A 15,416-nucleotide genomic window follows, 5' to 3' on the forward strand; every position below is an offset into this window, starting at 1 on the left:
ATAAGAACAGAAATATTCGGGTTAACCATCAGCTTTATATAGATGATCTCAAGCTGTTCGCTGCCAGCAGAGATCAGCTAAGAAGATTGCTGGAACTTGTTGCCTCGTTCACCGACTCAATTAACATGCAGATGGGAGTGGAAAAGTGTGCAACACTTGAGGTGAGGCGAGGAAAGATCCAGGAAACGGAGGAGAATACAGTACTCATGAATGCAGTCTCGATTCCTGCCTTGGGACAGCATGAAACCTATAAATATTTGGGAATAAGGCAGGCTTTGGATATCAGAATGGCAGAAATGAAATATTCCTTCAAAAATAAATTGTACAGACGAGTAAACACCCTGTTAAAGTCAAAGCTGAACTCCAAATTCCTCTTTGATGCAATTAACATCTGGGCTATTCCCTCTATGACGTTTTCTTTCGGTGTACTGACTTGGTCGGTCACGGACCTACGTGAAATGGATACAGCAATCAGAACAATGCTAACAAAGTTTGGAATACACCACCCGCACTCATCGGTTATACGTCTTTACCTTCCTCGACAACAGGGAGGAAGGGGTCTGGTCAATCTGGAGAGGGCACATGGAAGTATTGTTAGTAAACTTAGGGAATACTTCTTGTCTCAACACTCCCCGTTCTTTCAGGCCCTTCGCTATGCTGACCAAAATATATCGGCGCTCAAGCTGACTGAGCAGAGTATCCAGGAGTCGACTCTATCCATAGACGAGCTGGTAGATAAGTGGAAGTCTAAGGCATTGCACGGCAGGTATCCGGGACATCTGGAAGAAAGAGAAGTTAATAAATATGAATCTTTAACTTACCTTCGTGCAGGTTATCTATTTCCGGAGACAGAGGCAAGACTGATCGCCATTCAGGACCAGGTCATGCCAACGAGAATGTACTTAAAGCATATAGCGAAACAGGACATTCCCTCGGATCGATGTAGAAGATGTTCTGGCGCACCTGAGTCTATTCAACATCTGACATCGTCTTGTCCCATTTTGGGAAGATAATTTTTTTTGCATTCGTTTGTAACTCGTTAGTAACTATTTGTAACACAAAAATTTTCGTTTGTAACCTAACCTATGATGGGAAAATGACACCCCCAAAATGAGAGGTTAGCACCCACATTCTCGAAACCGAGGAAAACTTTTTCACTAAAATTTTCGTTTGTACCTCAAAGATACTGGTAGAAAAACACCGCATTTCGCTGGGTGCTAACTTCAAGGCCACTTTTTCACGAAAAATAACGTACGGTTGAAAAGTTCATCGTAAGTTACTATTAATTTTTTTTGCATTCGTTTGTAACTCGTTAGTACCCTGTTACTAAATGTTCGACACACATAATTTTTCATTAGTAATCTACTCTTCAATTGACAACACCCCTAAAGTGCAAAATTAGCATATACACATTCTGAAGAATTCTGAATTAGTGTATTGCTCCCGTAAAATGAGTACTTCCTCTGTGACTACATATTTATTTATTGAGAAATTCTGAAAGTTTTGAGAACCTGAATGTGTGATATAACCTATTAATGCAATGATTATACCCGAAAGTTATATCTACCATACATTACTTTTAAATTTGTTTCACGAATATTAACAGATGAAGTATTATCGAAAGCAATAAAGTGATTCAGTATTTTCCAAAATGTGTATGTGCTAACTTTGCATTTTATTGGTGCTATTGAGTTTATTGCATATAAAGTTACAAATAAAAAATTCTGATTTACAAACACTCTCCCAGCGGAATGCGTTGTTTTTCTAGCACTATCTTTGAGTTATAATACGAACATTTTTTTGTTACAAATAGTTTACTAACGATTTACTAACGAATGTAAAAAAAATTATCTTCATTTTCGAAAGAGTAGGCGCTAGGTTCGAATATTGGGGGGTGTCAATTTCTCATCATAGCTGAGGTTACAAACGAAATTGTACAAATAAAAAAAGTTACTAATGACGTTCATTCGCTAACTTCGCATTTCGAGGGTGTCATTTTACCAATATATGTTAGGTTACAAACCTTGTTACAAATAGTTACTAACGATGGACTTCCAACTATATTCTAATAAGTAAGTAAGCACCCAGTGGAATGCGGTGTTTTTCTGGCATTATCTTCGAAGTAAAAATGAACATTTTCGTGTTACAAATAGTTACTAACGAGCTACGAAAGAATGCAAAAAAAATTGCCTTCATTTTCGAAAAAGTGGGTGCTTACTTCGCATTTTGGGGGTGTAATTTTTTCATCATAGGTTAGGTTACAAACTAAAATTTTCGTGTTACAAATAGTTACTAACGAGTTACAAACGGATGCAAACAAAATTATCTTCATTTTCAAAAATGTGGGTGCTAACTTCGCATTTTGGGGGTGTAATTTTTTCATCATATGTTAGGTTACAAACGAAAATTTTCGTGTTACAAATAGTTACTTACGAGTTACAAACGAATGCGAAAAAAAAATTATCTTCATTTTCGAAAATGTGGGTGCTAAGTTCACGGACACAGAACATACGTGGGCGGCATCCAGCGAACGGAAGTGGAAGCGACGGTGTACTGATCGTGTGACAACAGACAACTGTTTTAACAACGACCTAATAATGACATTTCATTAGGTAGAACGTAGTCTGACTGCATCGTGGTGAAAAATAAATCCTTACTCTTGATTTAAACAATTTAAATTTATATAAAACTTACTCCGTAAAATTTGAGTTGATCAATAATGTTAATGTAAGTATGAGCAGAACAAGAGTAGCACAAGTTAAATGAGAAGCACAGAATTAAATGAATTGAGAAGCACTAGAATATTAAAAAATAATATGAAAAGGGCAATAAATTCTAATTAAATGAGAGGTTCGATAATAATTAATTAATGAAAAGGACAATCATAATTAATATGAGAAGAACATAGTATAATTCATATACATTGAGATGATCTTGAAGAGTGCAAAAATTTATCAATGTATTCAGCATTTACAGAGACGAACTGCTTACAAGTAAGCACGATTAGAACGTTCATCAGAAAAATAGAAGAAACAATTGATAAATTAAGAGAAGTCATGAGAGTACTGAGTTGAATAAATCTCTAATCGTAGATTTTGAGATGTGCTGAAGGCTGAGAAAACTAACATGCATGTTGAGTCCGATGAATGAATATAGAAGAGAAACAATGAGAGTACATATTATAAAGAGTAGACCATACCAAGTGAGTAGACATGAGTGTTCGAGCAGACTTTCCAGGGTGGAGCCTAGGTCGAGGTGTATCGAGCATCATCACTGGTCGCTTAACGAAACTTGAGGTGTTCACATCCTGTTCTGAGGAGAACAGCTACATCCAGGGTCCACCCTGGAGAATATGAGGATTCATTCATCTGAAACTCAACACCATGAATTAGTAATATGTATAACGAGGTGATCCCAAGAGTTGCCATAAAAATGATTAAACTGATTCTAATAATAAAGAATATTATGAGATGACAATGAATCAGATATCAATTCTATGAAGATGAACTTGAGAAGTTTCAAACCTGGTGCTACATACCCATTTTCATGTGAGAGGATCTAGAGAAGTCTGAAAATCTATATAAATTATGAAATATAATAAAATATATATTTCTGAGACGGCAATGGTTCGAGTTGTCTTGAGTGGACGTTTCAATTGAGCAGTGCTTGCAAGGATTCGGAATCTATTTCTAGATTCTGAATCTCTTGCACGTGGACTAATTTCTTCAGAGTGAAATGGTCATGAAAATGGTGTAATTTATAATTATGAGAAGTCTGAGTGTACTTTACCTTGTGAGAAGAACAATTTAGCACCAGGATTGTGCGAGAAGACTTAAAAATTGAGAACAACTAAAAGAGGTGAACTTAAAATGAGGTGTTACAAGTCAATGTGATAGCAGCGCGAAGTTAATTCTACGGAGCTCACAAAGAGAATCTTAAGAAATATGGAAATGTGTAGTTTTTCACTCCTGAAAAACACGGAAAGTGGGGCCGCTGCGTCGTTCAGCCAGCGCACCGCAGAATTGTGGTACCATACGCGTCACCGGAGCTGGTCAGGAGCGTAGACTAGAGAGAGGTCGGAGGGCGGCTTCGCTCAATTTTTAACAAGTACAAAATAAAGGACCTTTATTTTTATTATTAATATTATAAGTAGAGTCAGCGTTGAGAGCGGCTGTTTAGGAGTAAAAAAAATGCGCATATCATGGTGAGGAACGAATATTCTTTGTGCTCTGTTTGAAAAGTTGGCCTCTGCAGAAAGAGAATACATTTTCATCCTCCGTCAGCTTGTACCTGAATGTGTTCAATTTTCCATCAGCCTATACGGTACAATGAAAAGAAATTAGCAGGGAAAGAACGTCTATTCGGCCTGGCATGAGCATCTAGATGAAAGCACGGAAAATACAAGAATTGGGGTCAAAGGAGAGGCTTTCATTAATTTTCCTTATATTCTGAGAATAGCTGAATGATGAAGCCAATCGTTATTTTTCTTCCGGTTTCTAATTTACGGACAAACTAAAAGGTGTTTTCCTTTAGGTGTACCTATTCAAGTTTCGAATCTTTTCTTGCAGGTGGTATATTTAATGCTGTTTCCAACGTTTTGAATTTTACATGCCTTCCTTACAGCAGGAATTGAATTCGAACTGAGATTACAGCAAAAACATCTCAGCGAAAACTTTCTGATATTGAGCATGTTTTTTCGCCTTTTTTTTGCAGGAGATGACAACATTTGATGAAATCAAACGAATAGACTTCTCCGAAATTACAGGCAAGTTTGAACTGATCAAAATTCAAAAATTTTTTTTTGTTTTTCTTCCAAATTATTGATAAATCATCACAAAAATTTTGGGACAGAAAAAATAGTGAATATGTTCTCACTTGTAAAGAACAATCATTTAATTCTAAGAAATAGAGTTATTGCATCTTCAGGTGGGTGACGTTTTGCTATCCTATCGGTGTCCCACCGAGAGTGCCCATTAAAAGTTTATGGAGAAATAATATTTGGATCTGTTTCAAATTTTGTATGAACATATCAGTCAATTAGAACTTCATTTCTGGAATATTTTCAAATAGCAATGACTTCCTGGTGTATCTTTAAATTACATATTTATTTCATTTACACTTCCTTATAGTCATCGTGAGAAGTTTTCGAATTATTCACTGTTTTTTGAAAAAAATCACGAATGCACTGTGGATTTCATAAAAGCGCAACGCACAATCTCAGATCTGTTTTTCGAGCTTCGTTACCGTAAACATATTCTACGTCGTTATGTAGAGAATATAACTTTTTGATATACAGGAAAATCAAATGAAAGTCTCAAAGTTGCAATACAAAAAAAGGGCAAAAATTGATTTTTACAAATGAAAACACTGTGTTTTTCACTTACCTATTAATTTGTGAAAAAAAAACAAATAAAAGAAGTATTTAAGGTTTTTCTATATCCACAATATTCAATTTTCGTGATATTCGGGAATAACTTTCAGCTAGGCGCATGTAAGGTATCATGGATCGCCCATTCATAAGAATCTCTGTGACTATAGTTCAAAATATTTTTCTTGGCATCTATTAATGACAGTTCTTTGAACCATGTCACAGAGAAACATACATCATATTTAGTAACTAATTGGCTTCCGGTAAACAGTTATTTCCGAATATCTGGGAAGTGGAAAATTTTTTCCTTACAAATTGATATGTGAGTGAAAAAATAGTGTTCCGATTCGAAAAGAAATCGATTTTTGGCTTTTATTGTATTCTAACTTTGAGACCCTCATTCGATCTTTCTTTATTTTAGAAAGTAATTTTCTCCACATAACAACGTAGAATATCTTTTCCACAACAAAGCTCAAAAACAGATCTGAGATGTGCGTTGCGCTTTTATGAAATCCTCAGTCTTCTACAAATCTCCATTTGTGATTTTTTTTCCAGAAACAATGAATAACTCGAAAACAGCTCAAGATGGCTAGAGGAAAATGTACATAAAATTCAATTCAAAGATACATCCGAAAATGTCATAATATATAGGGTGATCCATTCGAAATAAGAAATTCGGTGCCATTTATATTTCAGATAGTACACTAAACTTTTTTATTCTCGAACTCAGTCGCAAAAACGAAAAAAATTGCAGGAAATGAAGTTTTCAAATTAAACGAAAATTTCTGTTCGAGTGACATACAACAAAGTTCTGGGGGACGTATCGAGATTTAATCGAATTCACACCCTTATAAGATCAAGTGGTCTGCATTCCACGCCCTGGTACATAGGCTGATTTCGGTCTCATGTTCAAAAAATCATTAGTCCTCAAATTATTAGTCCTCAAATTATTAGCGAAAAACAACAGCTATACCCCTAGCATAATAAACAAATTTATTTTAAAAAAAAAAACAAAATTGTTAACTTTAATTTATCCACCTCAATTTAAAGATGAAATCAAGAAATTTATGGGTCCGTGAAGTTAGCGAAAAGTTGAAAGCACTAATTCTGAAACTATTTTGAATATTTAGTGCTTAATTAGTGCCTATTAGTACCGTATAAATCTTTGACAGCACCATTGTAGTTTTTGAGAAATTGATAATTCAAGTTCTTGGTGCTGACTTCACCCTCAGCACAAACATTTTCAAATTACCATGAAATTATTATACTAATATTTAGTGCTTAATTAGTGCCTATTAGTGCTTTTGGAACCAATCGAAAAATATGAAGGGTTTTCATAATATCACAGATGATTTCCTTTGGTGCTGACTTCACGCCCAGCACCAACATATTGGAATTTCGTGAAAATTTTTGTTGCCATAATTAGTGCTTAACTAGTGCATATTAGTGCTTTTAAAACGGATGCGATATCATTTTTAGTTTTACAGTAATTGCCTGATGCTTTTCGAACAAGTGTGAAGTTAGCGAAAAGTTGGACACTCATTCTGAAATTATGTCAAATATTTAGTGCCTCATTAGTGCAAATTAGTGCCGTATAAATATTTGACAGCACCATTGTAGTTTTTGAGTTACACGAAAATATCTTTTTTGATACCGCGTAGCCATCTATGGAGAGGTATGCGAGTCATTATCTGCAATAGATTCGTCGTCAGTGCGTCATTTTATTATCACCTAAAGCGGCTCACACATATACGACTTGGGGCGCCAATCTTGATATCGAAGAATAATTGTAATAATTGATTTAAGGGGGCACCAAACTATCTTCTGAATTATTCAGATAATGTTTATATGAAGTGAAGGTTCTTTTTCTCAGATATTGCCTAAACTCTTTTTCCTTTTTTAATTATAATGATATTTTTTGGGTCATCGAGATGAAAAAAGAATATAGAGTGTATTATATGCTTAAAAAGAATATCAGAAGAACTGTATTATTTTTCAATATGGAAGTACGAAAATTCTAACAGAAAAATGTGCTATGATAATAAATAGACATATTATTTATCCCCTATAATGGGGATAATAGTAAAATATATTGTTATGTATATCTAACCATACATATGAAAAATATGAAAATGAAAATGTCTTAATACGTAGGTACATAACGAAACATAATAGCAATATTTTGACAAAAAAATTCTCAAACATAAACGATGCAGCAACAAACTCGAAAAAACGCAAAATTTTTAATATGTAATACAACAAAAAAATGATGACGAGAAGGCAGTTTACAAAAATTTCAGCTTCATTCAAATAATGAATGTGTGTAATTACATGCTACATATCAATCATTTAATAGGTATACCTATACAGGGTTGGGATAAAGTTTGGCACCAAATTAATATCTTTAAAACAAAACGGGCGATATTTTTGAAATTTGGCAGCTGAGTGTGATGGACCACAATGCATCTGATGAGCATATTTTCATTAATGAGATACTTCCTGTTTAACCGGAAATGACAAAACTTTTTTTTATTCAAATGGGACACCCTGTATATTTCTGCAGATTCTGAAAGTGCACTTTGTTTCGGATCTGTCCATATCGTGTTCCATGTAAAAATTATCTGTAAAAAGAAGAAATTCAGTCTTTTTGTACATTTGAGAAAAAATCCATTCAAATAAATAAATCGTTGTTATTTGTATCAATAGTGAGAAATAAGACGAAATACTTTGTATTAGATAACTCTTTCTGCTTTTCATGACGTATTTTTTATGAAAATCTTCAAAATTACCGTCCGTTCCGTTTTGAATATATTAATTTGGTGCCAAACTTTATCCCAACCCTGTATATATTCTTCCCATTGACCATTGACCCTAATATTTTCTCTAAAATTAGCTGTTTCGTAAAATATGGGTTTCATTATGAATGATTAAAATAATTTCGATTCCATAAAGATAAATAGCTATTATTATTATTCCAGATAATAAGATGAGGCCGAAGCCTATGAATCTTATACATAAATGACACTTCAGACATAAACAAACTGAAAACTATTCTAACAAAGATAAAGAGTCTAGTCGATTTTCCGGCAAAGAGTTCCACCTAGTGAATACCCGGTTGGGCAGGAAAAACTGTCTCGCACGAGTTCGACACACCTCGTGATAGAGTTTGAACTGGTGACCATGAAGATTATTGTCATTTATAGTGAAGATGTTGCCGAGGTTGCCACCAATAAAATTATGAAGTACGCGAAAAGTCATTATGAGGTCTCCACGCATTCTACGGTCGTGAAAACTGCCAAGCCCGAACATTTGAAGTCTCTCCTCATACCAAAAGGGATCCTAGTTGTGGCGCGCTGTATTCGTTCCAAACGGTGTTGGTCAGAAAGAAGGTGTGGGAACCATGCAGGGCCAGCGTATTCCAAAATCCAACTATATTCCATATAGTTGCCTACATGTATCCACTGAACATCTAGGAAACGCTCGTCGTACCATGTACAGGATCTTGTTAGCTTTCGATGATATGTTGCTAACGTGAGAAGTCCAGGAGAGATCCTCCGTTATGGTCACACCAAGATCGTTATGCTCTGCAGTCGCTTCAATTATCCTGCCATCAATCAAATACTGATGCCTCGGATTGCCCCTACCAAGATGAACAACTCTGCATTTCTCTACGTTCAGGGGAAGAAGCCACCTTTGACACCACTGAGTCAGCAGTAGCAGGTCATTTTGAAGAACCCCAGGAAATCCAGCATCATAGAAAAGCTTGAGGTCGTCTGCATATTGAGAGTAGAAGGATGAAAGTAAAACCGGTAGATCTGAGATGTATGCCAGGAATAGAATGGGGCCCAACACAGAGCCCTGTGGGACGCCACTGATGACCGCCGTAAAGTCAGATAGGGAATCACCAACCTTGACCGAGAAATACCTGCCAAAAACGAAGGATCGAAGCCATTCCAGAACGCCACCTCTCACGCCAAAATGCTCCAACTTTAAAAGCAATCCATTTAAAAGGACACGATCGAAGGCTCGTGAAAGATCCAGATAGATAACAGGTATACCTACAGGTATACCTCTGTCGGTGGATTTGGTCCAGTGATCGAGACATTGAAGCAGACATGTGATCACTGATCGTCCCGGTAAGAAACCATGCTGGTGCTCAGGTATGATTTTGTTCTCAAGCAAAAATTGGAGCAACCTACTACATACTACTCTCTCAGCAGCCTTGGCAATGATAGGAAGGAGACTAATCGGACGGTAATTGTTCGCAGACAGTTTGTCCCCTTTCTTGAAAATGGGAGTAACCCTGGATAACTTCCATGCAGAAGGCAACTGGTCAGAACTGAATGACAACTTGATGATCTTGGTTATTGGTATCGAGAGAGAAGCGGAGCACCTCTTCAGCACACTGGCCGAGATATCATCCAGGCCTGGGGTGGTGGATGGGTCCAACTTGTTTAAAAGCTTCAATATCTCTCCCTCGCTGACATCAATAGAACACAGAGAGTTAGTATTACGAGGTGTCGAAATTTGTGGCATACGGTCGTCCGTTTCCACGGAAAAGGAATTGGCGGAAGTATCGGCAAAAATAGCAGCGCATTCAGAGGTGTTAGAACACAGATTACCAGTGTCATCCTTGACAAGAGGAATCGACACCTTAGAATTGAGAGTCTGGCGGATATGCTTATAGAACTTCTTTCGATTTTTTGGTAGTGCCAAGAAACTGTGAAACATTTTTCTAGCATTCTTAATTTTCAGACTTAGTGCATTAGAGTAGCGACGATGAATAATGTAATCTAGTTCAGTCCTACTGCGAAGATAACACTTCCACAGTTTCTTTTTGCGACGCTGCATGAAAAGGATCTCATCTGTTAACCAAGGTTTAGATGTGACGGAGTTGATTAACTTGTTTTTGGTAAAATGAAATATTGACTCCTTCAGGCGGGTGCTGAAACATTGCCAGGCACAATCGATACTTTTGCCCACCAGAAGATTCTCCCAGTCAATGTTAGAAAGGTGGTCATTGAGTGAATCAAAATCGGTAATTGATATGTACTTCTCCGCAATCCCTCTGACAACAGAAGGGGTGAACTGAATGTTAGCCACGATCATCACATGATCGGATCTACCAAGAGGATCTAGGTATCTAGTATCAGAAACCAGATCCGGATCGCTAGTCACCAGAAGATCAAGAAAAGATGGAGTTTGGCCATGTACAATCCGTGTTGGTTTGTCGACAACCTGATGAAGACCACATTCGTCAAGCAAGGCAACAAAACGCCCGGGAACCGAATTCAAAGAAGGTGGGGTATCGGCTAATCGGCCATTGTATTTCTCTGAAGTTGAAATCTCCTTTAATTAAAACATTGGAGTAAGATTCCGAAATATGACGTACATGATCCAAAAGTTTTTCGTCTGATGGGGATGCATGAGGTCTATAAATGCATCCAACACAAATAGAGAACGTAGACGAGGATATGCTGAGAAACAAGTTGTCGATGTGTGGAATATCATAGGAGAGAGCGTTTATATTATAGATTTCGGAAATTTCATCACTCAAGTATATACAGACACCATTATAGCCGACATTGAGAGAGCTGTCACAGCGAAACAAGGAGTAACCCTTTATACTGTAAAGCTGATCGGGAAGTGTGCTATGCAGCCACGTTTCTGTTATGCAAATAATATCGGGATTAAGAAGATCAACATTCACACACAATTCATGGAAATTATTTTTTATTGAACGAGCATTTGTGTAAAGGAGAGTCCACTGCTGTAGGGCGGATGGGTTCAATTTTTTGAAGCAGATGCTGTCGTCAGACCAACCACTCTTGGCACACCTTTAACATACTTAATGGTTAAGTTCTTTTCGCCATTAGATTCTCGACGCCTTAGTTCCTCTCTCGCAAGTTTTAAACAGTTAGCCTGGCTGGGTGTGATATCGTCGGAAAGCTTGATGTTCCGGAAAGTCTGTGAAAACGCTTGCACGGCTTTATTCTGCAGGATTTTACGAACAAAAATAGGATTTGAGAAAGTGATGGCCAGGGGTCTAGGGCCACGGGAGGACTGGCCAAGACGAGTGTAATGAACTATGGCATACTCTATTGTGGTATTGGTAGGTGGCAATTCCTTGAGAATTTCCTCCTTCAACTCTCGTGCAACGCCCTGTAAGCTGGGCCAATCTATTGAATCTAGAGTCTTCCACAGACTTAACAAAATATTCATATCGAATTTGTCAAGTCTGTCTAAGATCGTATTATATTATGACCACCAGGTCAATCTGGATTTTCTTGAGTTCTGTAATCTTATATCGAACAATGTCGATCTACGAACGTTAAAATAATAAGCTTTGTCAAAAGTTTTATCTGCCCATGCGACCATGCGAAAAAACCATACCTAAGCATCAACAGGAGTTCCTGTTTGATATTCTCATTTTAAGATCAGTACGCAACATTTCACTCACTTCCGAATATAAGAGATGGTGAGAGGTGAAATAGATAGTCTTTCCGGAAATTCAATATTTTCTTCATTTTCTTGTTCCTCCGTTGGTAATGATATATTACTTCAATATCAATATCAACTGCAGAGAATTGTTCCAGATAGGTACGGAAAAGTAGAAAAAACAAACTGATTTGCGTGATCTTTAACCTTCAATATACAAGGACAGTTGATCATATTAAGCAAACGAGAAAATGAAGAGGAAACTCAGCTCACGATTATCACATTAATCGAAACTCTAAAAATATACACTTCATTTATCGAGTGTGATATAAAGATAGCTATTTATCTTTATGGAATCGAAATTATCTTAATCATTCATAATGAAACTCATATTTCACGAGACAGCTAATTTTAGAGAAAATATTAGGGTCAATGGTCAATGACCCTAATGAGAAGAATATATATAGGTATACCTATTATAAGATTGATATGTAGCATGAAATTACACACATTCATTATTTGAATGAAGCTGAAATTTTTTTAAACTGCTTTTCAAATGGATATATGATTCTGCCTTCTCGTCATCATTTTTTTGTTATATTACATTTTGAAAATTTTGCGTTTTTTCGAGTTTGTTGTTGCATCGTTTATGTTTGAGAATTTTTTTGTCAAAATATTGCTATTATGTTTCGTTATGTACCTAAGTATTAAGACATTTTTATTTTCATATGTCTGTTTAGATATACATAAAAATATATTTTACTATTATCCCCATTATAGGGGATAAATAATATGTCTATTTTCATAGCACTATACATTTTTCTGTTAAAATTTTCGTACTTCTATATTGAAAAATAATACAGTTCTTCTGATATTCTTTTTAAGCATATAATACACTCTATATTCTTTTTTTATCTCGATGACCCAAAAAGTATTAATATTATTACAAAAGGAAAAAGAGTTTAGGCAGTATCTGAGAAAAAGAACCTTTACTTCATATAAACATTATCTGAATAATTCAGATAAAAGTTTTGTGCCCCTTTAAATCAATAGTACAATTATTCTTCGATATCAAGATTTCCGCCCCAAGTCGTATATGTGTGAGCCGCTTTAGGTGATAATAAAATGACGCACTGACGACGAATCTATTGCAGAGAATGACTCGCATACCTCTCCATAGATGGCTACGCGGTATCAAAACAGATATTTTCATTTAACTCAAAAACTACAATGGTGCTGTCAAAGATTTATACGGCACTTATTTGCACTAATGAGGCACTAAATATTTGACATAATTTCAGAATTAGTACTTCCAACTTTTCGCTAACTTCACACCTGTTCGAAAAGCATCAGGCAATTACTGTAAAACTAAAAATGATATCGCATCCGTTTTAAAAGTACTAATATGCACTAATTAAGCACTAATTATTGCAAAAAAAATTTTTACGAAACTCCAATATGTTGGTGCTGGGCGTGAAGTCGCACCAAAGGAAATAATCTGTGATATTATGAAAACCGTTCGTTTTTTTCCATTGGTTCCAAAAGCACTAATACTCACTAATTAAGCACTAAATATTAGTATAATAATTTCATGGTAATTTGAAAATGTTGGTGCTGAGCGTGAAGTCAGCACCAAGAACTTGAATTATCAATTTCTCAAAAACTACAATGGTGCTGTCAAAGAATTATACGGCACTAATAGGCACTAATTAAGCACTAAATATTTAACATAGTTTCAGATTTAGTGCTTTCAACTTTTCGCTAACTTCACGGAACCGAAATTTATGTACACGGTGAGCAAAATTGGTGATACCTGAACTACAACTTTTTTTCGCAGAGGGATTAAGGAAAATGATTGTGGCATTCATGTCGTCTTTTTTCGAGAAACTAATAATTCCATCAACTGCATTCCTCTATTCGATTCCAACTTTGCTCATTATCTCCGTTCCTGTTTGTGCTAGTATATTGAAATTAAAACATTATAGAGACACTTTTTTTATAGCAATAGAGTGGCGTTCTATGATTTTTTCCAACAGGTATATTTGGTGAGCTATAACATAAAGTTGTGTTTTTTCTTATGAAAAGGGTCGCTTAAAATGACGTAGAAGCAATCGCCATTTTTCTACTGTTTCAGAAATATATGATACGTCATACATCGCCCTCAGATTCTTTCAGATATTATGAAAAACATTTGTTTCTATGAGAATTTTAAATGATTGATTATTAACTAGGCTGAATCACAGAAACATATGTGTCTGCGCATGGTTTAATTATTATTTTGCGTTTGAATACTTGATTCAAACCTCCATGGTTTGATTTCGTTTTAAAACAACTCTCCGTTATTACTTATTAGAAGTCATTATTTGCGACATTATGGAAATACATATCCGAAAATTACGAGAAATATGATATTTTGAATTATTCAATTTTGGCGCATGAGGATAAAAGGGCAGCAAGTGATGCATATTCCCATCTTTACCTCGAGCCCCGAACCGGGGTTCGGGGTATCAACCGAATGTTAGGTATTTCAGTTGGCAGATAGGTTAGCTGTCTTTGATTCTTTCAGAAAGCCACGTTCGAGTAAATATAAAAAAACCAAGCAAGATGATATAACATGATATATAATATGATATATAATATAATGAAACATTTTAACATATCATATTTCTCGTAATTTTCGAATATTTTTATAAGGCCGCCGCCAAAAATGAATTCTAATTCTAATAACTGACAGTTTTTTTGAATCGAGATCAAACCATAGAGGATTGAATCAAGTATTCAAACGCAAATGCAAAATAATAATTAAACCATGTGTAGACACTGTGATTCAGCCTACTTGATACTCAATCATTTAAAATTCATTTGCAAACTATATTTTTCATAATATCTGAACGAATCTGACAGTGATGTATGATGTATGATGTATGATAGATTTCGGAATCAGGAAAAAAATGGCTATTTTTTGTGGTCATTTTCAACGACTGTTTCCATAAGCAAGAACACAATCTTATGCTATAGCTCAGCAAATATACCTGGTAGAAAAATCACAGTACGCCCTTGGATTGCTATCAAAAAAGTGTTTGTATAATGTTTTCCTTTCAACATCCTAGTACAAACAGGAACGGAGATAATGAGCAAAGTTGACATCGCCCAAATTTCAATTTTGGCCTAAAACTCGAAAACAAAAGAAGATAAAGGAATTCCATTGATGACATTATTAGTTTCTCGAAAAAAGACGAAATGAATGACACATTCATTTTCCTCTATCACGTTGGGTGACAAAGTTGTAGTTCAGGTATCACCAATTTTGCCCACTCTGTACATCAATGACATCCAATCTTAGTAAAAGAATCAGAAAAAATAAAATTGATGTTATATGTACCAATAAGAAGAATTTAAGATCAATATTAATGGCAAGGATCGACTTATTCGCAGTTGAGTGGTGTATATATGGGTTATGTGATGAGTGCCCTGCATTTTACATATGTAGGTCAAACTGCTTTTCTCTCGGAGTCAGACTTCAGGATAATAAAAGATCTATTCTGCAGAATATATCAACAACTGGTTTTTCTAATCATTGTATTACTTTCAACCACATCATAGATTTCAA

The sequence above is a fragment of the Coccinella septempunctata genome, chromosome 8, assembly GCF_907165205.1.
Source record: "Coccinella septempunctata chromosome 8, icCocSept1.1, whole genome shotgun sequence".
NCBI lineage: Eukaryota > Metazoa > Arthropoda > Insecta > Coleoptera > Coccinellidae > Coccinella > Coccinella septempunctata.